The sequence below is a fragment of the Strigops habroptila genome, chromosome 9, assembly GCF_004027225.2.
Source record: "Strigops habroptila isolate Jane chromosome 9, bStrHab1.2.pri, whole genome shotgun sequence".
Taxonomy (NCBI): domain Eukaryota; kingdom Metazoa; phylum Chordata; class Aves; order Psittaciformes; family Psittacidae; genus Strigops; species Strigops habroptila.
The window spans coordinates 20,916,701-20,943,747 of NC_044285.2; the positions used below are offsets into that span (position 1 = coordinate 20,916,701).

A 27,047-nucleotide genomic window follows, 5' to 3' on the forward strand; every position below is an offset into this window, starting at 1 on the left:
AGCCTTGCTGAAAGGCTGAGGGGTCAAGCACTGCTCTGCATTTCACACCCACTTGCCCCCCTCAGCACCACACTTTGCTTTCTGGAGGCTGCTCAGCCAGGCAGGGACCTGCCCTGCCTTTGGTGACCTGTGTCCGTGTCTCAGTGGTGTTCAGGGTGGGCCAAGACTGGGGCTCGTGCCCGTCCCCCATCCTCCAGCACAGACCTTGCTTTCACCAGCAGTTTTCATGTGTCCCTTTCCCCATGCAGCTGAGAAGGCGTTTGAGGCAAAAAACTTAAAAATTAAGACACTGCCTCTGGACTATGGAGCTTATAACACGACAGCATCTCCCCCGCACTGCGACTGGGTTCACTGGAGAGCTCCCCCAGGCCTCAGACTCTCCCCTTCCCCACTCCCCTCCTGGGAAAACTGGAGAGGCAAAGGGCTGCTGCTCCAGCACATTTGCAGGAGTGGGAGTTGAAGAATCAATGAAGCTCTGAAAGCCAGTGGGGAAAGTCATTCTGCACCTTCCTGACACCAGGAATAAATGATTCAGTGGGAAAGGGAAAAAAAAAAATACAACCACCCTCAAATGAGGCTGGAATTACCCACTGGAGAGATATTTCATCTTGAGAAATTGTGTTTGCTGCAGCGTTCATCTCACTGAGCCACAGCAAGGCTTTAATATCCAGCAAAAGGTCAAACCTAAATGGGAATTGTTCCAGCCTGCACACACACACACACTGAGCTCCCAGCCCCTCACACGGGGCAGGCTGGGAGTGAGCACCAAACCCAGCTCAGAAACACCCCCAGCACCTCACAGCACCCCAGGTACTCACAGGCCTCTGAGTGGCTCCACATCATCAGCCCTTCCCACCCCAAGGATCATCCTACCCAGGTGATTAACAGCCAACCTCCCTATTAATCAGGCAGCATTCGCCAGCCTGCTCCCAACTCTGCCTTTGGAACCTCTCGTCATACCGGGCCTGCAGGTGGAACCCGCAGGGCTCAGTGCACAGGAGCTGCTCTGGACATAGGCTGCGCTCACGGCCCTGCCGTCTGGTGGAACGTGCCTGGAGCTCCAGAGGCTTTGCCATCCTCCTTCTCCTGCCTCCTCCCTCTATCCATGCGGAAAAGAAGGATAATGAACACCAGGAGTGTGGTTGTGCATCCTTCCCCTTCATGCCAGTGTGCGCAGGGTGTTGTGTTGGTGTGGCCTCTCCCACTCCCACAGCAGAAAGAGCAATTCAGTGGGTTTGGGACAGCTCAGGCAGCAGCACAGAGCTACCAACTGGCCACAGCCACCTCAGCTGCCTTCTCTTCCAAAAGCAAAGCTGGCCAAAAGACCTGTGCTCGCTCCCTTTGGAAGCAGGATGGGTCCAAAGGAACAGCCCTGCCTGCTTGGGTGTCTTGAGCAGGGTGAATATGGGGTGAAGGCTGGGATCTTCCAAATGTTTCCACTCCAGGGACCTCACTGAGCAAGGCACAGGTTTATCCTAACGGAAGGTGGGATTTCAAGGCACTTGAGGGCTGCCGGGGCAGCTCTCGGCTCCTCGTTTGGAAACATCAGTGCTTGAAATAGCTTTTCTGAGCAGAACCACAGAGACTCTGTGGCAGTGCCTGGTCCTGACCTGTCCCTTCCCCTCTCACCTCCTGCTCCGCTGACACTGCCAGCTCTGAGGAGCCTCAGACTGCTCCCATAAGGAAGATGTTTTATAAGGATCATGTTTGGGTCTGCTTGGGGGTATCTGAATCCCTGAATCCAGGCTGGTCCTGTGGGGCTGTGTGAGCACTCTCCTCATTCTCATTTGTCTCATGGCCCCCACGGCCACACTGTTCTTCCCACTTGTGCTTTGGTATTGCTGCTGTCTCCATCCATCCATGCATCTGCTCAGCCTCTCCTCAGGAATTCGTACTCTTCCTCACTCCCCTGGACTCAGCTCTGCTCCCTGGAGTCTGGCATCCCTATGCCAGGCCACAGCAGAGTTGAGGGATGAATCAGGCAGGGAGGAGGTGGAGGGAAGGCAGTTCCCAGAGAGCTTCCTGCCTCCTTTTCACCATGACAAAGGGGAGAGTCCAAGAGGAGAAAGGAGTGAACTGAGCCCTGCCTATAACATCCTATGACCTCCCAAGTGGGTGCAATGCCGGCCAGCGAGCTGAGCAGAGGGGGGTTTACCTAAAGCAGAGCTGAAAACCTCCTTGAACTTTGGGGTTTATAACAAACCTGGTCCCAAGCTACAGGCAAACTCCAGACCCAGAAAAGAACTAGCAACTCTCCTGACAGCCCTGTGCCTTCTACCTTCCATCTCAGTTGTCCATCACAACCTAAAGCTCTCCTGCTTTCCTGTTCAGGACCACATTAAACTCAGCCAAGGCACCTCCATCCTGCCCAGCAATTCCAGCTGCCCCTTCAGCCCTTCCTGATGGATGAGCTGCCATCCATGATGGGCAACACGCTGGTTTCTGTGCTGATGTGGACGAATATCCACTGGGGAATCACCTGAAACTACCACCCTCATTCTCACTTGTGACTTGAGCCAGGTTTCACTATGTACAGAGAGATTAGATTCTGCTCAGGTTAACACCAGATAGTTTTTTGTTCAAATATTTACAGCTAAAGCTCACCAGAAAGTCAACAGGATTCTGCTGGACAACACTCAACTATCCACACCTCCCAAAGGAAAACAGGGGGTTTATATGGTATTTAAAACATACAGAGACATCCAAAATCCAGCCTCCTGCCTGTTCCCAGGCCAGGCTGGGTCCGTGCTGTACATCCATGGCTCTGAAGGAAGCAGGAGGAACTTGCTGGCTTTTCCTTCCTATTAACAGTGACCCTGTGGACATGGCCAGAGCGGGTGACCAGCCCCTCACCCGGCCACACTAACAGAGGAGGAGGAGAGCATCTCTGAACAGCAACCAGCAGCCACATACTTGGGAAGCCAACGCTGTGGAAAATGGGGTCAGATTGCTTCTCCCCATGTTTGGCTTTGTCTTTGAGCTGTTTGTGTCTCCTGGAAGCAAGTCCTGCCTGGCAACAACCCGAGGTGTCAATCAGAGGTCTCGTCCTTTCTAGGCAGGATGTTTAAATTCAAGACTCAAACTTGTGGTTGGCAGGGAATGGGGGCAAACAAACAGCCAAAGGATCTGCTGTGAGTCCCTGACAGCCCAACACAGGGCAGCAGGCAACAGTTACCCCTCCTGGGGGCCTGAGGAACATCCCCCCTCACCCAGCAGCTCCTCACTGCTTCTAAATGTTCCTGTTGCTGCTCCCCCCAGCCCAGGCCCTCTTTTTGACACATCAACCTCTATTTCAAGCCCCCTCATCTATACCTGCGACTGTTCATGGCTTCAGAGTGTGCCTCTGTGGTTTAATGGTTATCTGGGAGTTAAGTCCAGCTCAAGTTGGACAAAGCTGCTGTGGCAGATGCAGAAGCTGAGGTAGAAATCGCCCTCTCCCTTCTCTGCTCCTTTGCAAAGGTCAAGGGATGCTGGAGGGAAGCCAGCCTCCTCCTGATGAACAGGCTGAATCCCTGCGTGCGAGCTCTGAAGGGAGAGCAGACATCTACAGATGTTACTCCCATGGGATGAGGCCAAGTTGATTTAACAGCCTCCTTCCCCTGGCTGGAGATTCAGATTCCCCAGGGAGCCAGTGATGCTCAGAGACCTTTCAACTAGGCAGCACTTTCTGAAATGAAGCTCCTGCCTCTGAAGGCTTCTCATCTGCCTCCCAGTGCCCTGGGCACTGGCTCGGCAAGCTTTCTGCTCACACACATGTCCTGCAGCTCCATCCCATGCCTTTCCTTGCTGCTGGATGCAACAGCATTGCCATGCAGCCACAGTGCATGTGTGACCCCGGTGTGATCCCTAAATCCCCGTGCTCACAGGGAATGCAGGAGTGAGCGTGCACAACTCCATCCTCCCAGTTGTCACCATCTTCCCCTCTGACAACGCAGCCACAGAGCCACAGCTGGCAGGTCAGTGTTCCCCCTGTGCTGCTGGATAAGGGAACGCCGGGGCAGGAATGCAGACAATGTCCCAAACAAATCTCCTGTTTATGAAGTCCCTGTAAACAGTTTACATTGCTGGGGAGAAACCATGGAGGAACAGCAGCTGGAGCGTGTTCCTCCCAGTGCTCCTGTGGGAGTGGACCTGATGCGTGTCTGCAAAGGGTGCAAACACAGCAGAGAAAAGAGGAGGCCCCAAAAGTCCAGCACCAGGTGCTGCCGCAGCCTGCCAGGGCCTCTGGCCTCCTCACGCTGCCTCCCCGAGCACACACCGAGGGAGGTGGCATGTCCCTGGGGAGCAAAGCAGTGTAGCCACCCCAGCTGCACAGGGAGGCCAACGCCAGGCCCCAGAAGGGTGCTGAGGCTGCTGGGTGAGCTGGCTCCTGCTGCCCAAGGAAGCAGACCTGAAGGAGCCAGCCCTGAATCTCCCCTGGGCTCTCCGATGCATGTGAAGTGCCTTGTGACTCTCAGCCCATGAAGAAGTGCTGTGAGGCTCACAGAGGCCGCCCTCCTCCTATATTACGTACATGTATTTAAGAGTGGTTAAAAATGGGACCTCAGAAATACCAGCAAGAACATTTTGAAGCCCTGGCATAAAATAAAAGCCTCAGTGTGCCTCTAATCTGCCCTGCTTCCTGTCCATGGAAGGCTCTTTGAAGTGCCTGTGCACACCCAGTGTGTCAGTGCAGCCCAGTGAGTTCAGCTGAACCTCCCCTGGCTCCAGGACAGCCCTGATGCAGTGAGCCAGGCTGGAGGATGAATGCAGGGCTTGAAAGGCTTTGGTGGAAGAAATAGAAGGGTTAAAAGGAAAGCAGAGCCTTTATCAGCCTCCTTCAGCCCTGCTCACAGTAGAAAGGGTTCCTTATGCTACTTGAATGGCTGAGCAGGAGGTGAGAAAATGCAGCCTTCGCTCAAGGAGGGTGATAAGTGCTCCGAGCCCAGAAACAGTGTCAGAGAGGGGCACAAGGGGATGGGCAGCCAGCTGGAACAGCAGGGGCAGTGAAAACATGCTCTCTACACGAGACAGCAATGCTGACCCAGTAGTTGGAAACGAATACAGGTGCAATGATGAAAACATATAAAAGCAAGTGGGCAAACTCATCCATTTGGTGTTGAAGGGCAGGCAGAGAGGGAAGGAGACGACATTGCTCCATCTGCAAGGGGTAAGTGATGTTCATCCACATTCACTCTCGACTGCATCACCAGGTGGAGCCCTCTCAGAGCCAGCCCTGCCTTTGCTCTCCACTCAGTCAGTCTTCCAGCGCCCCCAGTTGTGTCCCTCTCCTGACCAGGAACAGGAGGGAGGGGTCTCCCAGCAGAGCTGCCCATCTCAGCCGGCAGGAATGTCAGAGGCATCTGCAGGACCTCTCACAGACTGGGCTGAAAGAAGAAAATGGGGGGAATAAACCAACCAACCAACCATTCCCAGCTAACCCATAACATTGGGTTGTCAGGTTCCTTGCTGAAGCAAAAAAACCCAAATCCAAAGATGTTTTTCAGAGCCGACCACGCAGAGTGGCCAACCCAAAAGCAAACGTGCTTGGGTTTGGATTCAGAAGCTTTTGTGCAGTTCAAAGCAGTAAGCCAGCTGAACTTCTGAATGAAACGGCTCTTCCAAATGAAAACTTGAGCAATGCTGTATTCAAAGCAGTCAGAAACGACTGAAGCTCTGATCCCACACAAGTTCTGGGTGGTTTGCCCTGCCTGAGACAACTTGCTCAATGTGGCCAGAAGTTTGCAAATACGTTTGACCCCACATGGCTCAGGAACAGTGACAAAGTACCTTCTGATTCAAGTCCTTTCAGAGCCATAGGAATACCCCAGTGCTCCCAAAGCCTGTGGAGGTGGGTAGGAGGCACAGTCTGAAATAGGTGCCGGCATCTTTCAGCTTCCTTCTGGTGCCCCAGTGGGCAGCAGTGAGTGACAGGGTGCCTCTCCCAGCAGTGCCATCGCACCTCCACACCCAGCATTTCACTGCGAGATGGGCAGCAAAGCCACTGGAGCTTCTGCTTGTGAGTGTTGAGGCTCTGATTCTCTGATAAGCAAAGCAGTTCTCCTTTCCAAAAAGTATTCATGCTCCCCCCTTGCACCCATATGCGCTTGTTATGTTAAGGCTGATTATAAAACCTGCCTGGAGCAGCCCAACACAACCTTGGTTCCTGAAAGGGTGCTGAACATGGCTTGTCTTTGTCCGTGCTCAGGGTGAGGCTGTGTTAGGACCAGTTCTGCAGCTCTTACTGCTGACGACCACTGTCCAAAAGGAGTCTTTTCTTCAGGATGCTCTGATGGATGTAAAACAACAGCCCTGACCACTCACATTTGTTTGCAAAGGCTTTGGACAAGAACTTCAGTTGCTAGCCCAAAGGTCTCATGCATTTTCCACTTCAATTGTAATTGTTGGTACTGTGGATCACTTCTCTAGAATCAGCTCTAGAATCAGCTGCCTTCCAGAGCACAGGCATATGAAGCACCTCTGGTGAGACCAGCTTGCCCAAAAGATCCCACAGGCAAAGGTGGAGAGACAGTACAGCAAATTCATCTATCACAAACTCCCTTATGCCTGATGTGACAAGCTGATCAGAAAGCATGTGTGTCCTGTTAATGTCAAAGGTCTCTCAAGTCCGTTAAGCATCAATTGCCTTCCTGTTCCCAGGGGTTTTATTATTATGAACCATTAAAACACTGCCAAGATGGCCATGTATTAAACCACACATTTTCTCAGCTTGAAGCTCCAGTCCCATGTGTTTGGTGATACCACAAACCCATCCCCTGTATTGCTTTTACAGACACCCACCCAGACCAGGCCTGTACCTACAGCCTCTTCGTGCACCTCTGAGGAGCATTCCCATCCCTCCCTGTTGATCAAGAGGAGACTGACCCAGAAACGCCTTGCCAGGACGAGCAGGAGATTCTGTACTGGGATGGCTGGGCTGTGGTCTGTCCTGCTGAGAGCTGCCCTGCACAGCTGGAAGGTGGCAGTGGCATCGATCACTGCCCCTATTTGTCCTTCTATAGTGCCCTCTGTGGCTTGCCTATGGCCAGAAAGCAGCAGGAGCCTGCCCTCACCCCGGCACCTCCTCACCAAGTAGTCCGTCCAGACAATCCTCCCTTCCACGCGTGGCCATGTTCAGGAATTCCTCTTGCAATTCCTTCCTCGTCATTCCCAAACAGCATTCCTGTGCAGAGGAGCTTGGGAAGCAGAGCACCACAGAGCAGCAATTAAGGGCCAAAGCCAGACTACAAAGGGAGGCATGGCAGGTGACCTGTGCTGCACCAGAGCTGCTCTGGGACAAAGCCCTCAGCAAGCTCCAGAAGGAACACCAGCTCCCAAATAAACCCCAAGTAATAAGGGGATCTTAGGAGGAAAGATTAATCATTATTGGCAGTGAGATTGTGCAAGTCTAACGAAAGCCAAAGGGGTTTTATTACACTCCAAGTGCAGATGGGAAGTCCCCGTTAGCTGGGAATCATTAAACCTATTGCAAGAATAAATTCTCTTTCAACCAAACCATAAAATGGGAGTAAAATCCTCTTAAGCCACTGACAGCTCCTAATGGAACAGACTTTTTTTTCTCTCCAAACAATAAAAAAAATAGTAAAATTGCTGTAGATTATGAAGTGAATAGATTAGGCTCCAAAATGGGAAATATTTACTCAGGGAAAACCTGCTTCATTTAATACCTGCCTCAATTAATTTTTAAGTTTAGGATTAGAACTGAGCAGACTAATGACATTTTCTGCTTGTGCAAATAGGGATTTGTGAACCCTGTTTGCCCACAATTCAGGCAGGAGTAGAAGTATGTAGGAAAACTTTCCCTTGGTAACCCCCAGGTAGCACCAGTGGTGCTGCACGTGCCAGTAACGCGAGCCTGGAAGACAGAAGGTGAAGCCAACGTCCCTCCTCACAGCTGCTCATTACATTTCCTGAAGCAGGAGGTCACTTACTGATCTTAGGAAATATGAAAAATATTACAGAAAAATGGAAGTTATTTCCTTCATGAACATGGAGACAAACACCCAAGAGAAAAGCAAGATGAACTTGTGTTTCACTTCTTCAGCATGCAGGGGATATCACAGACTGGTTTGTGTTGAAGGGACCTTAAAGCTCATCCAGTTCCAACCCCTGCCACGGGCAGGGACACCTTCCACTAGAGCAGGTTGCTCCAAGCCCCTGTGTCCAACCTGGCCTTGAACACTGCCAGGGATGGGGCAGCCACAGCTTCTCTGGGAAAAGTCTGTGCCAGCGCCTCAGCACCCTCACAGGGAAGAGCTTCTGCCTCAGAGCTCATCTCAGTCTCCCCTCTGGCAGGTTAAAGCCATTCCCCTTGGCCTGTCCCTACAGGCCCTTGTCCAAAGCCCCTCTCCAGGTTTCCTGGAGCCCCTTTAGGCACTGGAGCTGCTCTAAGGTCTCCCCTTCAGGAGCCTTCTCTTCTCCAGGCTGCCCCAGCCCAGCTCTCTCAGCCTGGCTCCAGAGCAGAGCTGCTCCAGTCCCCAGAGCATCTGCGGGCAGGGCAGGCTTTGATCCATCTGTCAGACCTGGGATGGATGAAGAGAGCTCAGCAGCTCCCTGCAAAGGTCTATGAGTTTGCTCTGAACAAAGACCTCAGCTGGACGCTCTGGTTCCAAAGCCAAAGCACAGGTAATTGCTCCTCTTACACATGAACACAAGCGGCTGGGGTTCTCAGTCCGAGCACTGCTAACAGCAACGTGATTTAGGGACAGCTTTTAGGGCAAGCTTGGTGTACTCCCCGCTCTGTGCCAGGCAGCAGGAGATGCAGGAGGGGAGCAGAACACTGAGCTCCAGCATTCACACTGCCTCTGGACACCCAGGTGAGAAAATAAACCTGAACAATCACTTCTCTGGGGCAGGCAGTGCAAGGAGAGAGCTGCATCCTGTACTCAGGAAGCTTTTTGCACAGCCAGGCACCTTCTCCTCTAAGCCCTCCACTCTTGAGAAGTGCATCATGTTCTCATTTTAATCTCCAAGCCATTACTTCTGTTAGACCCAATTCCCAAGCCCTCACAGTGGTTCTGCCTGCTTGGAACTTGGTAGAGAATGGGGTGGTCACATGGTATCTGTAAAGCAAAACTTGTATGTTCTGAGAGAAAGAGCTTCAAAGCTCTTTGTCCATAACAAAACTCACCATCCTCTGCAGGTCTGGGTACACTGAACTTCTGTGAACAAGACGATCTGTCTTCCTCAGCCTTCCTCTGCTGCTCTCCCCTCCCTCCCTCCAGAGGGTGACTGATGCTCAGAACTTTCAGGCCTCTAAAAGGTTCCCTGAGGTAGACATGGCCTCTGCATACTCGGTGTGAATCCACTGAAAAACATCTGTCTCTACTGGAGTCATCCACTGCCCAAGGGCTGGAAATGACTGCCCTTGCACTGCTTCCTCCTTGCTTATCTGTTTCTGAACCCCCCTCCCCAAGGCTGAACTGAGATATCTACAAAACATACTGAAATGCCCAGCAAGTGCTATCCACAGCCACTCAATCACCCCATCCCTTGCACAACACATGGATGAGGATTCCCAGAGCAGCTTCGCACACCACCGGCACTGCTCAAGAGCAGGGGGTGTCTCACCATTAGGGTCTGCCCTGGAAAGAACAACATGGCCATTGGCTTGTGATATCCTGCTCCTTGTCCCCTGGTATTAGAAGCACACACTGCATAAAAAGCAGGAAGAAGAGAATTGTTTGATTAAAAAGCTTCCTGCCTGGAAGCAATTCTGATCCTGGCTCAAACTCAGCCCCTAGAGTATACACTTCGGTGTATGTATAAAGTCTTTTGGGGAGGGAGATGAGAATGCATAAGGGTTTTATATTTGATACAGACCTTGCTGGCATGTCAGAGCTCTGTTGCTCGTGTTTTCAAGACAGAAACCTTGTTAAGAAGTGCTGGTGAGTGCAGCAGGCTCTCCACCTGAGTTACTGGTGCAGGTCTGGTTGTATGTTGTGCAGAAGGGTCAGAAGGGACAAAAACGAGAGAGAGAGAGGTGGATTTAATACTTAAATCTTCCTTAAAGTGAAAATGTGGAAGGTCAGACAACAGCAACAGTGACAGTGAGGAGTATTTTAGACCCAAATAACACCTAAATCCAGGTGAGAAAGAGGCAGTCTGCAGCACCAGCAAGATCATAGAGCCCAACAGAAATAGCCACTAATCACGAGTCAGGAGCAAGCAAAGTCCGGAGCGTGTCAGGAAACAAGAAGTCACCAGGAGTATGGACAAACCTTACAAGGGAGCTGTAATTCTGCAGGCCTGAGGAGTCACATTGTGATCAAAGAGCTGCACAGGCACAAGAGGGAACAGCATGGAAACCAGAATCCTTCTCCTAACGGCAAACAGAGGTGAATTACAGCACAACAGATCCTTCACAAATCACCCTCCAGGTCCCCAAAGCAATTGATGGAGGACTGCACATGTGATACTGACTGACAAGCCTGCAAGATTGTCTGTGGGAAAGGAACAAGAGGGGTAATTTTATTGTCATGTACCACAGGGGGGTGTAAGTAAAATCACAGCATGAGAAAATGACAGTGTATCTGTTTTAGGTCATTTACATGCCTGGATAATCCGTGGGAGGAGAGCCAAAGCTGCTACATTTGACAGAGGCAACACAACAGCGATATGCCTGGGAAACAGAAGCTTACACACAAGATTCGCAAGCCCTAAAATCCAATCTTGTGTTCACTGCTCCCAGAGACCAAAATGACCAGACTTAATAATTGAGGCTTCCAAATGATTACGCTCTCCTCCCTCATTATGGGCTGTGTAATCATCTCATCTTGCTGAGCACGCTGCAGGAATGCTGCAGAGGGACAGTCCCACGCTCAGAAGTGAATGTACATCCCAAGGACATGCTTAGAGGCCACAAAGACACCGTAGGCAGGCGAAGGAGCACTAACAGGCATGAGGGCAGATGCTGGGGAGCAGTTGCTGTCATAGGCTGTGTAACACAGTAGTTTTCAGAGGGGGTCTGGATGAATGAGAAGATGCTTTGTTAGTGTTTGCAGGTTGCTCCTCTGCTGCAGAGGGAGTAACCTGGGAGAAACACGCAGGAACTGGCATGGCTGGCACACAGGCATGACTTAGTATCTCTGTAGTAGACAAACTTTCTGAGTTAGATGGAGCAGGGCAGAAGAACAGGCTGTCTGCAGAAGTGTACACACACTGTACAGTTCACGTGAGGGAAAGGATTACAGGATCGCTGAGACACACTCTGCAGGACTCCAACACTGCACTGTCAGAGCTTCCCAGTGAAAATCGTTGTGATAAGGATGTGTGGAACTCTGCACAGAACTGATAAGTGTGGTGGAAATCTGACTGCCCAGAGAAAAGTGGGCACCCCAAAGGGATTTCAGCGGGGTAGACAGGGAGCAGGAGGTGGATCTTAGAGATACTCTTTGGAAAGAACTGGATAGTTTTCAGCAGGGCCCAGATATGGGTATTAAGAAAGGGCAAGTTAAAGAGGACCAAGGGGTTGAGCAGATGGTAAGAAAGAGACATCAAAAAAGGAAGCAGGGAAGAGCAAGCACAAGAAGATTTAACATTCCACTTTGATTGTGTTGAGCTGAAGCCAGGAGGTGGGTGTCCATGAAGTGCTGTCAGAAAGACAGACTGCAAATTAATCTGGGCAGTGCAGGACAGGCCAGGAGGAAAGTGATCACTGTGAGGCAGCAGGAGGGGATTACAGATGCAACATTGGCAAATCAGGTCACCCAGAGAGGGAGCGCAGAGGACGCAAAGAGGAGGCCAAGGATGGAGCAGGTGAAGTAGCCAGCAGGCACTGCTTGAGAACTGTCAAGCAGGACAGGCACAGCCTTAGATAAAATCAACCCTGTCCTATTCTGTGAGCAGAGGGGAAGAAACATCCCTCCACCAGCTGATCTGTTCCTTGGGGGCAAGTGTGTCATACCAGCTACTGATAAGAAACCTGGAAAGAGCTTAGGAAGCTGCTGGGTCCTGGTTCTCCAAGGGTGAATTTCTGCCTCAGTTTCCCTGGAGCCACTTGGCTCATGCAGCTGCAGAAACTTCATCTGCAGAGTAAAGAAGAGAAACCTTCCGGTGGTTAGGGGCTGTATTGCATTTGAGCTCTATTGCAAGAAGGGGCAGTGAAGCACCGCTCCAGAGACAGCTACAAGCTCACTACCAAACCCAGAAGAGGGTAAAGCACCTTGCTGCTAGCCTTAGATTGGAAAAACCAACCCCACAGCTGAGGTTGGCAGGGAGTTGTACCGGGAAACGGAGTGTACCCAACGTCACTGCTGCTACCCGGGCACTGGAAGAGGCAGAGCTCCCATTTGTTATGTTCAGGGGCAGGAGCAGCGGGGTCCTGAAAGTCATAATTGACCCTGGATTACCCAGGCAGCTGCCATTTGAAATCACCCCTTCACCTGCGGGCGCTGCTGGAAAGCAGAAGGCAGCACGCAGAGAATGTCCAGCTTAACTTGGCACTGGCAACGGCCTCTCGTTTGTCAGGAAGGGACTTGTGCAATCCACAGAGGCATGGGGAGGGGGTTTGCAGCACTGGGCACTCACCCCAAGAGCTCAGAACAACAAAGAGAGTCTGGGAAAAAAGAGAATCCATTTCTAGTGGCAGAGAGGCTCTTCCCAAGACCAGCAACCCTGGGCAGAGAGAGGGGAAAAGAGGGCTGGGAACACACAGTGGGAACTCAGTTGCAAGAACAAAAGGGCTGTATTAAAAGGGCCTATTCTGGCACTTAAACCAGGTTTAAGCAACTTTGCTGCTGCCTAATCTGAGGCTGATGACGAGTCAGATGTTTTGACAATCTGGCAACCTGGTCTCTCACACTGCCTGCTCACCTGTCCCAGCAATTTGGACATTTTTTACACAACTTCATTTCCAAAGAGAATTGGGTCTGCGAAGCACAGCTTTGTCCAAAATTCCACTAAAAGACTTCATCAGATAACTCCAGACTCTGAAACCACTGTCTCTGCACAGTAATAGCCATCATCCCAGACTCTGTGAGCATTTATGTTACCCTTCCATTTTTCCTTCAGATATGACAAGCAATTCTTAGAAAATATGTTATAAACTCTTTTGCTCTGGAGTTCTGTCACCTTCGATTGCACTCTGCTTTGCTTCTCCAGCCCAGATCACTGTTTTAGATAGGATACGTGCAACCCAACCAAGTAAATGTGGGAAATCCAAACAGTAAAACACTTCCTGAAGCCCCCAGGGCTGCCTTACAGCTGGGAATACAGGCTAGGGCCTGCCTTGCAGCTGGGAGAGCACCTCAGGTGTTCAGAAGTCCTTGTAGGCACAGATCAGTGTGGCCGCTTGCTGCAGCATGGATCTGGGCTGGTGTGAGGTTCTCTCACAGCCCATCTGCCCTGAGTTCAGCACTGAACCCAGGACACCATCGACAGGGATCCACCTCATTGCCAGCCTGCTCTACCCATGGGTGGGCTGCAGGCAGCGTCTCCTGGATGCTACAGACGGTTCTGGAAACACCTGAGGAAACATCTCAACCCCAGTGAGGGACTGGAATGGCAAATCTGGATTCAGAAAGGGGCCATATGCCTCCCACTCTCACTGAAGACATTTAGGGTGCTTCAGGCTTGTTGTCACACAGAGGGCAATACATCCAAGAAGAGCATATAGAGAGCATATGCACTTGGGAACCCCAGGGGAGTACATATTCCCCCCTAACCTCATTTACACTTCTTGTGGCTCCTCGTGCTCCCCACGACTTCAGTAGCCCCGCAGGCACAGGCTCTGGTCCTTGGTAGCCTTCCAAGAAGCTAACAAGGTTATTCATCCTCAAGCAGCTCCTCCAAGCTGAACCATGACAGAGCCCATGGGTGCAGTCAGTATGGCCTGCTGGTGAAATGCTTCACTAAGGACCAGCAGCGAGGCAGGTTATTCATCATGTGGAGCTGTGCTGCTCTCCAGGATCAATGCAGCACACGGGGTGAGGGCTAACTACTGGAGAAAGCTCTGACAGAAAGCCTGCTTGAATGCACTTGAAGAAGGATTTACACAGCAAATTAACTCCACTGGTTGAGTTACCTGGATAAGACTTGGATTTTTTCATTTCAAAACCTCCAAAGGCTGTGCAGACCCTCTGGTGCCAGAGAGGAGGGCTGCTGCCTGCACACTGTGAGAACACCCTCTTCACTCTGCCACCTAACAACAACTAGCTACATTTTCAGTGGAGATCTCCATTACCTGTGTCACTGTGCTGATGGTTGTATGGCTGTGTCTGTCTGGATTTCCTTGGGTTGACTCAGGACATCCACGTGCTGTTCCCAGCTCTGCTGCTTTCTCCCACTGTAAAATAAAACACATTACTCAGGGTGGAAGCGTTCCCTTATTTTGGTTGCCTTCATGGTTTGGTGTGCTCAGAGCCTCTGTGCTCTGCTTCCAAATCCAGCATTGTCTGTGCAGAGCCTGATTAGGGGAATTTACACCTGCAAAGCATACATCCTAGATGCTCTTCCCAAGCAGTTATACAGCAGAGCTCTGACTAAGATGGCTTTGGAAGAGCCTCCCTCCTGCACAACATATTGGCAGGGTGAAGCCCCTCCTAGAGAGATGTGGGACAAGCAGCCCCCACCTCTCCCATGCAAAGGCTTACTCAGCCCCACGGCACTGTGGGACCTTGCTCTAAGCAACATTTTCTTGTGATTCAGGGAGAGGTCCTACAGACTCTGTTTCTCGTGTGGTCTGTCCTCACTCCTCAGCATCTGAGGGTCCCTGAACCTTGCACATGTGTCCACTGAGCTATTGCTCATTTCATGTAAGACTGGATGCCATGTTTGGTGTCACGGTAGAGCTTAGAGATCTCCCAGCCTGGAAAGAAGGGTTCTCTGAGCTGACCTGAGTGACAACTGCCAGAGGCCATATCAACCACCTCTGTGCGTGTTCAGATCTTTGGGAGCACACCACTGCAGTGCCTCTGTGCCCTCAGTGCTGGCTTCCCTGCCCCTCATTCAGGTAACCCCCAAATTTTAAAAGGCCCAATTCTTCCCAGTTCCCATGTCCCTGTACACCCCTGCAGAGCACAGGGAACCCATCACCCCCTGCCCACCTTTGCTGAGCCCACACTTGGCACCAGAGCCCGTTCTCTGCTCTGCGTGCCTGCAGCACTGAGCACCTTTAGGGGTGCTCAACTGTAGGGTAATTAATTAACTCAAGCAATCACTTGTATTATCTGCAATTGAAGACAACTCTTACGAAGCCAGTGCTGGAGATGCACTCGCCCAGGGCACAGCTCCAGTGTGTGGGGCTGCACCTCCCGCCGGCTGCGCGCTCTCAGGTGCTGGCATTCCTAGAAGGTGAGTAAATTCTTATTGCAAATGACTCTGATGAAGTGGCTGTTATTAGAGAGGCAGACACAAAGGGAGCCCGCTGACTGGCTGGCAGTGATGTCACCAGCACTCCAGGCACACATCCCCGTTTGCTCTGCTACATTGTGTGGATAATTTTCCTTTTCTACAGGCAATAAGGACTCACAGCAGAGCCCTTCACCCCATGAGTGTGTGTGGGGGGGTTGTACTTCTCAAGTGGCTGCTGAAAGCAGAGCAGCCTTTGTTCCTCTCTCTTGCAATGAATTGAAGGCTAACAGTTTTCACCCACAAAGGCACTGTGTTATTGCTCTATTACAAACCCACCACCCCATTTTCTGGGGCGGGTAGCAGAGAAATTGCCATTTTTTGGCTTGCCTGTACCTAAAAATCATTCTGATCACAGAGATTTTGCTATTTACAAGCTGAAACTTAAAGTGCAGATAAAGTAACAGCCTGGCTATCATTCTGAAAGACAACAGTGGGGTTTTGCAAACAGCCAGCCAGCAAAACCCCAACCACTTCTTTATTTTGCAAGTTCCACATGTTGGTTTTTGCTCCCTGCACAGGCACTGTGGAACTCTCAGGGAGCTCTGTCAGTGGGCCAGGCTCATTTCTCTTCCCTAACTGAATGTCCTATCAAACTTACAGAATAAACCTAGCCAGTGTTGCAGCTTCCATCATTTCTGGATGCAAACAGGCATGCTGGTACAGCTCAAATGGCAGAACTCCGTGCAGATAGCAGGCATGAAGCACCACTTGCCACACTGAACTGGAATGAACTTTCAAATCCAAGCAAGCCCTGCAAAGCAGCCCTGCCAAGCCTGCCCCCCCAGGCTGTGGTCAGCTCTGCAGCTCCCTCGGGCAGTGCTCCTGCAGCTCTTGGCTCCAGCCTCCACCGCACAGGGACACGGGCAGAGCCGGAGGTTTCACATAGCTGGTGCTTCCTCCCTCCATCATGCACAGCTGAGGTGCCAGTTTTGTTGGGAAGGCCAAGTGTAACATCTCCAGCTCCTGCTTGGGCTGTATAAACACTGCTTTCCTCTAACATACGCAGCACAAATCCTGAGCTGACCTACACAACGTGCCTATTCCCCTTGGATTGTGGCTCTGAAGTCATTTGTCCTACAAGGGCAGAACACAAACCACATCTATCACTTGGAAGATGTCCTGGAAACCCCCAGATAGTTGCGCTGATGAAATTGGACACTGAGGATGGCTGGAGAGCTCAAGCAGAGTTAGATTTGCTGTTCCCAGTCCTGGGGTCATGGCTCTCTGCAACATCATCAGCTCCACTTTATTCCAGGTGGCTTGAAGTTGGAAATCATTGTCTCTTATTGCCTGAAGATTTGCTGAGCTGCCTGCCCTTTGCAGATAACAGCAGCTGCCCTCAGACTCCCAGATGCTGGATCTGAGGCTTTTGAAGTCCTGAGGGTGAAGGTGCAAGAACAGGCATCAGGGAAAGAGAGAGCGTGCTGCGAATCAGGGTTTAAAAAGAATGTGAAGGCAGAAACCCTAGGAGAGGGAGCTGGCTGGCCGGGACACATGGTCAGCATCAGCAGAAAGGGTCCAGGTTTAAAGACCTGGCACAGATTCAGATCACCCCTGTCAGACCTGACCTCCTTTCCTGTTTGAGGAAGACAGCAAAGAGCAGGATCCAGTCTGGACTGAATCTTGGATCCCTTCTTTGCCAATGCACAGCTGGGCCTAACATCCCTCTATGCTTTTACCACAATACAGGGTTATCAAAAGCATCAGAAGAATCTCAAGTAAACAATTTCATTGGTTTTAAGAGCTTTCTTACAGTATCTCTGGAGTTCTGGCATGGACCACCACAGACCAGGGGCAGGAAGCTCAGAACAGCCTTTGGATATTGAATTACTATTCTGAACTGTATTGAGTTCCCAAATTGCATCCACTGTCCAAAAAAAGAACAGAACACACCCCCACATACAGCACAGACAACCAAATGAGCATGCTGAGCCTAACTCCACTTCCCTTCCTCACGCAGAGTAAACCCCTTGCTCCCATCTTGGATTTCAGCAGCGTTCTTTCCCCATGCGAAGCAGCCAGGCTCCAGTGCAGAACTTGGTCCCACCTACTTATCACGTACAAGAGGAATTCCTTCATCACTTGGCTTTTTAATAAAGTTGGGGTTTGATTTACCAGTCAGATTTACCAGTCCCTTTCACTTGAGGACAGCATCAGAACCACGTCTGGATTGTAACACCCAAGGAAGCTGTTCTGGGGTGATAGGAATCAAAGCCCTGAAAGTAGGACTGGGTTTAATTCATTGTGGCTGACAGATGAAGGTACTGATGGTGGATTGAGAGGTTCAGGATTGGCCTGGGGGACAGTCATCACAGGGCACACTGCGTTAGGGTGATAGCTTTTCATTTCTAGCAATGTGGGAGGGAAGCAGGTAGGAAATAAGTGAATAATTGCAGCTAATTAGAACTTGTGTGTGCATCCCAAATTAATCTGTTGAATAATCAACCACCACCAACAGACTGATTCAAAAGGAAAAGGAAACAACAGCCCAGAAAGATCTAGATGACTCCCATAAATTCCTCAGGCAGGGACAAATGTTTTATGGAACTGCAGCCCTAAATACGGAAGGGGAAAGGGACAGATTATTGAGTGGAAACACTTGTTTTGCCTAAGATGTATGATAAAGAAAAGGGATGACAGCGAGGGGCAGCGGGTGATGCTCCTGCCAGACCCTCCTTCCTATCCGCTCACAACACATGGGTGGGACACAAAATCCAGCACCAGGGAGACACAGGGTGGCTGCAGGGGGACCAGACACGCCGCTGCTGTCGCTGCAGGGATAATGAAAGGTATCCAGGCTAGCAGAGAGGGCAGATGGAGGCAAAGCTGCAGCTAGCAATCCGTGTGCAAGCACCGACCAACCCACTGCTCCCTGTCCACAGGATCCCCATAATCTCCCAAGGCAGACCTGCTGTTACAAACACTCTCATCACTAACGCAGCAGGGACAGCTAAGCAGAGAGAGGGAATGATCTAGCAGGGGGTTAATAAAAGGACTGACGCAGAACAAAAAAGCCTGTCACTCACCCTAAGATGTGCTCTCCACCCCTTCCACCCCCCCAGAAAATTAAAAATCCCAGCCTGGGGTGTACTCTGTGTTCTCAGCAGGACTGGATGGGGAATGAGATGGGGAAAGGTAGGATGGGAAGGGGAAAGTTGGGAGTCAAATGTTTGTGCCAGCTGTTGTTTGTCGTGTGATATATCAGTGGCGTTATTCTGAAGCACCAGGTTACCTGGTCTCTCAAAGCCTGACAAGACCAAGCCATGTTTCTCAGTGCTGTTGCCAGCAGCTCCTCCTGGAGAGAGTCCCACCAGGCAGGACGGCCAAGCTGCTCTGCCTGACACCAAAGTCCATGCTAGCATGTTTCCATGGAAATGGGAACAGAACAACTGCCTGTGGCATGATACACCTTTTCTGATGTAGATTCGGACCATTTCTGACATCCCTTCTTACTGACAAGCTCAGGACTGGAGATTTTAGGAGCACAATCGAAACAGAACAAGAGGGAAAAAATATGTGATTGTATGAAACAAAACCCCTCGTCCTCTCTGGTGAGCAGCAGCTGAACTCGAAAGCACATTAATCCACCAAAAACACCCTTCAAGGCTTCCACACTAAATATAATCTGGTAATCACAGACTCTTTGTTTCTCACAAGCAGGTAGCAATGATCTGCTCCTTCCTCTCTTCTCCTACCCCTGTTTCGGGTAAAGTTTCCAGCATCTTTTCCACCCTCCAAAGGAATGAAACGTCTCTGCTTGGGGGTGAATCCCCCACTGCCCGTTTCCTGCCTGTATTGTCGGCTCTGCGCAGTGCACTGTCCGTGGCCTGGCAGGCAGGCGCAGGCAGCAGCAGGGCAGGAGCAGGCAGGCGCAGGCACGGAGCAGGCAGAAGTAGGTGGAAGAAGGGCAGCAGCAGGCAGTGAGCAGGGCAGGAGCAGGCAGGGAGCAGGGCAGGAGCAGGAAGGAGCAGGCAGGGAGCAGGCAGAAGTAAGTGGAAGAAGGGCAGCAGCAGGCAGTGAGTAGGGCAGGAGCAGGCAGGGAGCAGGGCAGGGGCAGGAAGGAAGCAGGCAGGGAGCACGCAGAAGGGCAGGCGCAGGCGGGAGCAGGCAGGAGAAGGGCAGGCGCAGGCGGGAGCAGGCAGGAGAAGGGCAGGCGCAGGCAGGGAGCAGGCAGGAGAAGGGCAGGCGCAGGCAGGGAGCAGGCAGGAGAAGGGCAGGAGCAGGCAGGGAGCAGGGCAGGGGCAAGCAGGAGCAGGCGGGAGCAGGCAGAAGAGCAGGCGCAGGCGGGAGCAGGCAGGAGCTGCCGCGCAGCAGCGCAGCCCCGCAGCGCCCTCTCCCGCGGGCAGCCGCACTCCGACCGCCCGGAGAACCGCGCGGTGCTGCTGCCGGCGCTGCGGACGTGCGGCCCCGGCACCCCGCTGCTTTCAGGGTGTTTCGGGTGCCGCCAGCCCCAGCCTCCCGCCGCGCACACGGGCATCGCCCAACGCACGGAGATGGCATTTCGCAAGGTATATGCCGGCAGCACCCAAAGCAGCAGTAACCTCTGCGCGGCTTGAGCCAAGGCCAGTGGCATTTTGGCACACAGAAATCTTTGCCTACCTACTGCTCTCTATCAACCCCTGGGCGCGTCACATACAGGCGAGCTCTGTTCACAGAGGCTTTGCTGGAGACTGAGTCTGGCATAGAATCCCAGACTGGTTTGGGGTGAAGGGACCTTAAAGCTCATCCAGTTCCAACCCCCTGCCATGGGCAGGGACACCTTCCACTAGAGCAGGTTGCTCCAAGCCCCTGTGTCCAACCTGGCCTTGAACACTGCCAGGGATGGGGCAGCCACAGCTCCTCTGGGCACCCTGTGCCAGCGCCCTCAACCCATCGGTGCAGGAGCCAACACATTTCAGGAGAAGGAATGTGAGAGATCTGCGAAGCTGCAGGCAAAGTGACAACAAGTTTTGTCTCTGTAGGGAGTCCGCTTGGTTGGCTTGGGATTGGTACCATTTTAAAGGGCAAGTTAGTGCTCTAGTGCTGGGAGCCAAGGATATGAACAAAGGATCTTCATGAATACCAATGTGTTCATAGATGGAATAAATAAAACTCATCTACAGTTGATATTCTACTTTCCAAGTGGGTGAAAGCGAGGTGTCCCCTTGATTCAGACCACCAAGAGATCCGGAAAGGGCTCTGGGCCCTTCATTAGACACAAAGAAGAGACTGGATATCAAACACTGCCTGAGGTGCCAGGCCTGGCTGAGTGCTTCTGTGCTGTCCGGAGGACAATGTGTGGGAGCAGTTAACCTTCCTCTATGGGGAACAGCATTCCCAGGAAGTAAAGGTCTCCTGACTGCCATCAAAACACTGGAAAAATAGAAACATTTCTGCTCTTCCTCAGTGCAAGGGACTGCAGAAGGCACCTGCATCAGAGCCAGACCCAGCTACACCCACAGGACATGGCTGTCCACACTATGGCTGCAGCAATAAACTCCCCAAAAGAAATTATTAGTTAAGTAAAAGGCATTTTGATTGACTGGAACATTTAATTTGGCCCAGAAGGAAATGAGAAGCCCAGAGCTCCTTATGAGCACAAAGCAGCAGCAATGTCCCAGCTCTGCTGTGCCCAGATTGGGCACTCACAACATCTGGCCAGTTGTGCCTTGCCCTGGCGCATATACCAGCTCACATCTCTCACACCACGTTGTATGTTCTTCCAGATGTGCCCTGTTGCACTCCCAGCACAGCCAAGCCATCCCCTGCAACACCAGCCTGTTTTGCACATCACCTGCTCAGCTGCTTTGGCTCCGAAGGGATTTTCTCCAGGCTTGGGAAGATCCCTTCCTTCCCTGCCAAGGTGAAAACCCTTGTGTGGAAGGCTGGGAGTGGGTGAGCGTGAGCCCTGTGGAGACAGGCAGTTGGCTTACAGGGGGTTGTAATGGGGCTGAGAGTGTGTTCCACGCTCTACAGCTGGCGGATAGGCCGAGGTTTCTCCTGTGTGCTGCCGAGCAAGCACCAGGAGACTGGGAATGTCACTGTGAGCATCAGCTTTGGGTCATGCAGATACCAAAAAGTGAGTAAATTCCCCTTTTGGTGCTCGAGGCTGAGGAACAGGACAAGCCCACATTGCCCAAAGGAGACATGGGCAAGGTCCACATGCCCCTGACTTTATGACTGAATGTATACATGTACCCTGACATCGAACACTGTGCCATGCCCGCCTGTGACAGCCCCAAGCACTCCCTGGTATTCGCTTTGTCTCTTGCACGGTGTTTAAGAGAGCAGTGGTCACCCCAGCTGCTGGACTGGCACTACCATGGCATGAACTTCAGGCAGGTGATGGTGACACTGTCCTCACAGAGCTCTCCCAGCAGGACCATCACCTGTGCATCCACCTCTTGAGTCACTCTGATCCAGACAGGCTCAAAAACTGTCTCTTCCAGTGCTGCCCACAGCTCCCCTCCCAAGCACAGACCGGCTGTTACCCATAGAATCATAAGACTGGTTTGGGTTGGAAAGGATCTTCAAAGCTCATCTAGTCCAACCCCTCTGCAATGAGCAGGGACATCTTCAACTAGATCAGGCTGCCCAGAACCACATCCAGCCTGGCCTTGAGTGTGTCCAGGGATGGGGAACCCACCACCTCTCTGGGCAACCTGTGCCAGGATTTTACCACCCTCAGTGTAAAGAATTTCTTCCTCACATCCAGCCTGAATCTCCCTGTTTCAGTTTAAAACCATCACCCCTCGTCCTGTCACAACAGGCCCTGCTAAGAAGTCTCTCCCCATCTTTCTTATAGGCCTCCTTCAAGTACTGAAAGGCCACCATAAGGTTTTCCTGGAGCCTTCTCTTCTCCAGGCTACAGAAGCCCAACTCTCTCAGCCTTTCCTCACAAGGAGACGTGCTTCATCCCTCTGATCATTTTTGTGGTCCTCCTCTGGACCCTCTCCATCAAAGCAGCGAATCCAGTACCACAAGGACGCTCGCAGAGCCCCAGCTTTCCAGGTACTCAAGTTTAGAGTTTACGCCTCCAGGGTGACATTGCAGCTGAAATCAAAAGGCACAGAACTGACAAAAGGAATCTTAAAAAAGTATTTTCTGCTTTAGGCAGCTGAAGAGATGAACAGATTCACTGGACTGAGGTCAGTCCTGCCTGAGATACACAGCTCCTTTTCCTTGCTTTGCCCTTCCAACTCTTCCCCCTTCTCAAAGACAGTCTTCTGCCACCCAGCTCCCAGGTCAGCCTTTCAGGGGGCTGTGCTATCTTATTTATCAGCAGGCAGCAAGTGGGACTTCTCTGGTGCCCCTCAATCTTGACAGAGTAGCAAATACTCACAAGTGTAAATCCATCTTGCACAGTTTGGTCTCAGATTCCTCCTAACTGCACTCAGAGTGGGCACACAGTTTGGTTGATGCTCTCTTCTGTGTTTTCTGTTACTCAGGATAAAGATCTCATTTTCCTGTTACCTTGCTGTATTTATGACCTGCAAGGCTGCTCAGGGTCCCCACTGTGCCCACTTGTGTCCTGTTCCTGTCATGCAGATACAAGCTGCAGCACACCATTTCAGGAAAATAAGGCAAAGGCATTTGAGGGGCACTAACAGTGGCATTTGACTGCTCCTTGGGGATCTGATCTCCTTCTTAGGTGACCTCTTGTCCCTGAAATACAGCCTGAACTTTTCACATGAGATCACAATTGCTAAACAGTCCTGTGCTATTTAGAGTTATCTTTGCTCTGTTGATAGCAGTGACAGGAACGGGATAGCCACTGCTCTCCTGCCACTCCGTTTACTGGCAAGAGATGACACTGTCACCTCTCAGTTCCTGTCACTGCACTGTGCTCTGGGCCAGGCGCACCACGTGGATGTAAACACCTCTGAACAGTTGCCTCTCCGATAGGGCTAACTAAAGGTTTGTACATATCTGGAAGGAATCTGGAGTTTACACATCCCAACAGTCTCTGAAGTGCTCTCTATCAGTGGGTAGGCAGCACACACCTTTCCAGGGTCACATCCCAATCTCTGGAAGCCAGCACGCATTTCCTGCACACTCTTATAGCAAACTGGGATTTCATTTTAGCTTTATTCCCCCAGCTCTTGTTAGCAGACTAATGACTTTGTGATTATGATCTGCTACAGCTTCTGTCTTGAAGACATCTCTGCACGTGTGTGCAGAACCTTGGGTACTACCCCAAGTGGCGTGCATCCAGTAATGTGGATGCTGATGTACTGAGTAACCCGAGCAGGAAATCCTTCCCTCAGGGTGAAGGACAGCACCGCTCCCCTCCTCTTACAAAAGGAGCCTAGTCCTTCCTCTCCCTGCTACTCTCTTACCTGTTACCCATGAGCAGCACGGGGCTCACAACCATCACCCACTGCCCTGCCAGTCACAAGCTGCTATTTCAGTAGGAATGCTGAAGGCTGATGGGGACCTGACAGTTAAGCTGCACCAGAGCACCAGCTGGGAAGTGGGTGGCAATGAATCTTTTGACAAACAGTTAAACTTCATTTTCTCCAAATTAATTAATTCATACAGAACATCTCCCTTCATGGGTTTCACAGTTAGAACGAGGCCAGTCTCGCCTCCCCCTCCATTATCTGTCAGTCGTACCACAAAGAAGAGCTCACTCAGTTGTGACTCGTGATCAAATCAGAGTGGAAAAAAGAAAAGCCTCTGCCTCAGCTTTCAATCTACCTGAGTAAAGTTGCCCCACATCTTTTGCTGCTTACACCCAAACATCTGCTTCTGCCTTTTGTTTGGAGCTGACCTACAGGGCCATGACCCCAGCCCTTGGAGAGCAGGCACAAGCCCCACCACAGGCTACCCTGCCCAGCAGCCAAGGCACAAGCCACTTCTATTTTCAGGCTGAATTTCGCTCCATTTGTGTTGCATGCCAGGTGTCTGTTTGATACCTCTGCTGTGGTGGCAACTCTCAGATCACATTTGGTTTCCCATGCCAAGATCCAAGGAGTGACGGATGCTGGATGGGTGCTCAGCAGAAAGCTCCAGAGCCACAAGGCGAGAGGCACCTCAGCACAAGTGTCTCCAGCTGAAAGCAACGAGACAGTAACATACACCACCGCCGAAAGCCCAGCACTGCCGGGGCTGCTGCTCCTCATCTGGCAGCATGGCCTCAGCCAGGCTCTTCTGCTTGTATCATCTAAGTGTGGTCATGAGGTGCCCAGTGCATAGCTGTGCCCTTTCCAGCAGCTGCCCAGGTCTGTCCTTCTCACCTTCAGCTGCCAGCTAAGTGCTAAATCTGGAGCAGTCTCCAAAGAGTTATCAGCACCTTTCCTGTAAGGGAGCTCTCTTTGGGAAGGGTTTCCTCACACACCTCCCTGTTTGGCATCTTAGAACTTTGCTTGAAGTAAACATCGTGTAACACAACCCTAATGATTCTGGGTAACACCTCTAGTCTCCAGAGCAGAACATAAGACAGTCACAGCATGTCAGTCCCCACAGCCCATTTCTCACCTCTGACAGCAGTGAACAGTGTGATGCCTGGGAAAAGGAGAGCCATCATCCACCAGTCACACCCTGGACACAGAGGACTTCACAGCCCTCTCCAGCAACATTCTAGATCATCTCTGCTCAAGGCTGAAGGGTTCCTGTTTACTCAACTCCTTGTACAGAAGCTGGTCCTGACAGTCATTTGTTGCTCTTTCATGGACAGTTTTTATACTACAGAGTTTTTGAGGTTGAAGGGGAACCAAATCTGTGTCCTTGTAAGCCTGTGTCTGGCTAAAGTGAGTGTTCTGTCAAAGAGGGTTTAGCAGCTGACTTCCTCAGGGGCAAGTCACTGAAAAGTCTAGCGTTTCCTTCAGAGATGAATGACCTCATCTAGACAGTAGATGGAGTAGTCACTCGCTGTTGAGGTCTTCTGCATGCATGAAGTCTCAGCTAGAGGCAGAATGGCAAAGAATAAAGCAACATGAGATAATCTGTCTTGGCCGCTCTTGAGAATGGAAATGTCACCGCAGTCGTTTCTGAAATCCAGAAAGCAACGGAGGTAGAAAACGACCAGCTGCTTTCTTCTACACTCCTCTAAAGGTGAAGGAGAAAGGGTCTTTCTCAGTATATCTATCATGGAGAGGCTTTTAGTGCCTCTCTCTTCTCTTTACCCCATTAGTCTACTGGACCTCATCTTCCAGAGCACTATTTGTGGCCATCAGTGCTATGGGCAGAACAGCCATTTCTACGAGCAGGATGTGCCTTGCTCATCCTGCCTTGTGCAGTGAGACCAACCATTCGATCACCCAAACTGGCCTGAAAAGACTGCAGGGATGCATTCAATCCTGCAGCATTCATGAAGCACAATCTCTGAGCTCATAGATGGCATAATCAGATGCAGACTTTCAAAAGGAAGTCTCTGGAGCCTGATGTGGTACGTCACCGATAGGACCACATAGCAATTTCCCTGGGAACCTACCTGGTTTTCAGTTCAATCTCTTTTGGTTAGCTGCCTCTCCTTGTCATACACATTGCCCAGCCTGGAGGCAACACATCCTCACAAGACTTACAGGTGCCACAAAACTACAAACGAAAAAATTTCATGCTCACAGAGCCTCACCAATATCTATACACTTAAATAAGTAAAACCAGACCTCAAATAATATTTATAACAGGACAGATGATGTTCTGGATTTCTGCGATTTCCAGTGGTTTACAGTTTTGTTTGCAGAACATAAAATATTTCCTTTGAAATCCTGCTCAAGCCCTTCCCCATACAGCCAGTTTCACCACCCCCTTGCTTCCCCACCTCCTCTTTGTTTTATAGAACATTTTATAGAACACTTCCAGAGTGTTCTGACTGCGTATCACTCTTCTCAGTCATGTTTCTGCTAAAGAAGTTTCTAGTTCTCTGCTCACTGCCCTTTTGGGGAAGAGGTTGAAGACCTCTTCTACCAATTAAGACAAATCTAGTTCCATGTGCAACCACAACTATTACCACTGGCTTCATTTTATACCAAACACTCCATGGTTTATGCCTCCTGCCATTCACACAGGAGGAAAATACCTGGGACAACTCTGACCAAGTAAGTTCTGCAGTTAAAACCTCTGCAGGCAGATCCACAGAAGACAGCTTTGCCAGGCACCGCTATGTATGAGTTGTGTTGGTTAATGTATGACGTGAGAACGTATGTGAGTAGTTTACAACACGAACTATGAAATACACAAACAGTTTTGGCAGTCTCACCAGTGAGATTTCGAAACAACTGCCTCTCTTGTCTACGAGAGTAAACCAATACGCAAATGTATTACAAAGTCTGACTCACAGCTTCAGTTAGCATGTTAAAATCTGCCCAGCTTATGGGATTGTGTGAGGCACACCATATCACTCAGCAGACCAGCCACTACACCTACCTGCTACAGCCTTGAGCTCCCGTTCTTGAAGCTGCAGCATAGTCTGTGCTCACCCTACTGGAGGGTGCTAAGGAAGACAAGAGATGGGGTTGAGGTGGGTGAAGCAAAGGTGGCCCCGGGGCTGCTCTGATTAAGCAGATTCTGTGGTAAGTGCCACCCAGGAACATGCTGCAAGGCAGGATCTACAGGGATGAGCAGCTGATGTAACCGTCACCCTACACTGTCCCCACCCAACACAGTTCTTCCACAGTTGTGTGTGTGATTGAAATGGTAAAATCTAGCTGAGCCAGGGGAGAGAACCACTCCCCACAAAGACCTCTCCTGTGCCCTAGATCCAGACTGTGGCT

General features: G+C 51.1%; 1 long non-coding RNA gene across 2 annotated transcripts in view; it reads right to left on the reverse strand.

Annotated features, from left to right (window-relative positions):
- LOC115612823 overlaps positions 1 to 27,047 on the reverse strand; it is a 47,224-nt gene that overhangs the window by 13,773 nt on the left and 6,404 nt on the right. For both annotated transcript variants that reach the window (XR_003993168.1, XR_003993167.1), the window contains exon 3: positions 14,183 to 14,284. This is a non-coding gene — a long non-coding RNA (uncharacterized LOC115612823). The remainder of the gene's footprint in view (positions 1 to 14,182; positions 14,285 to 27,047) is intronic.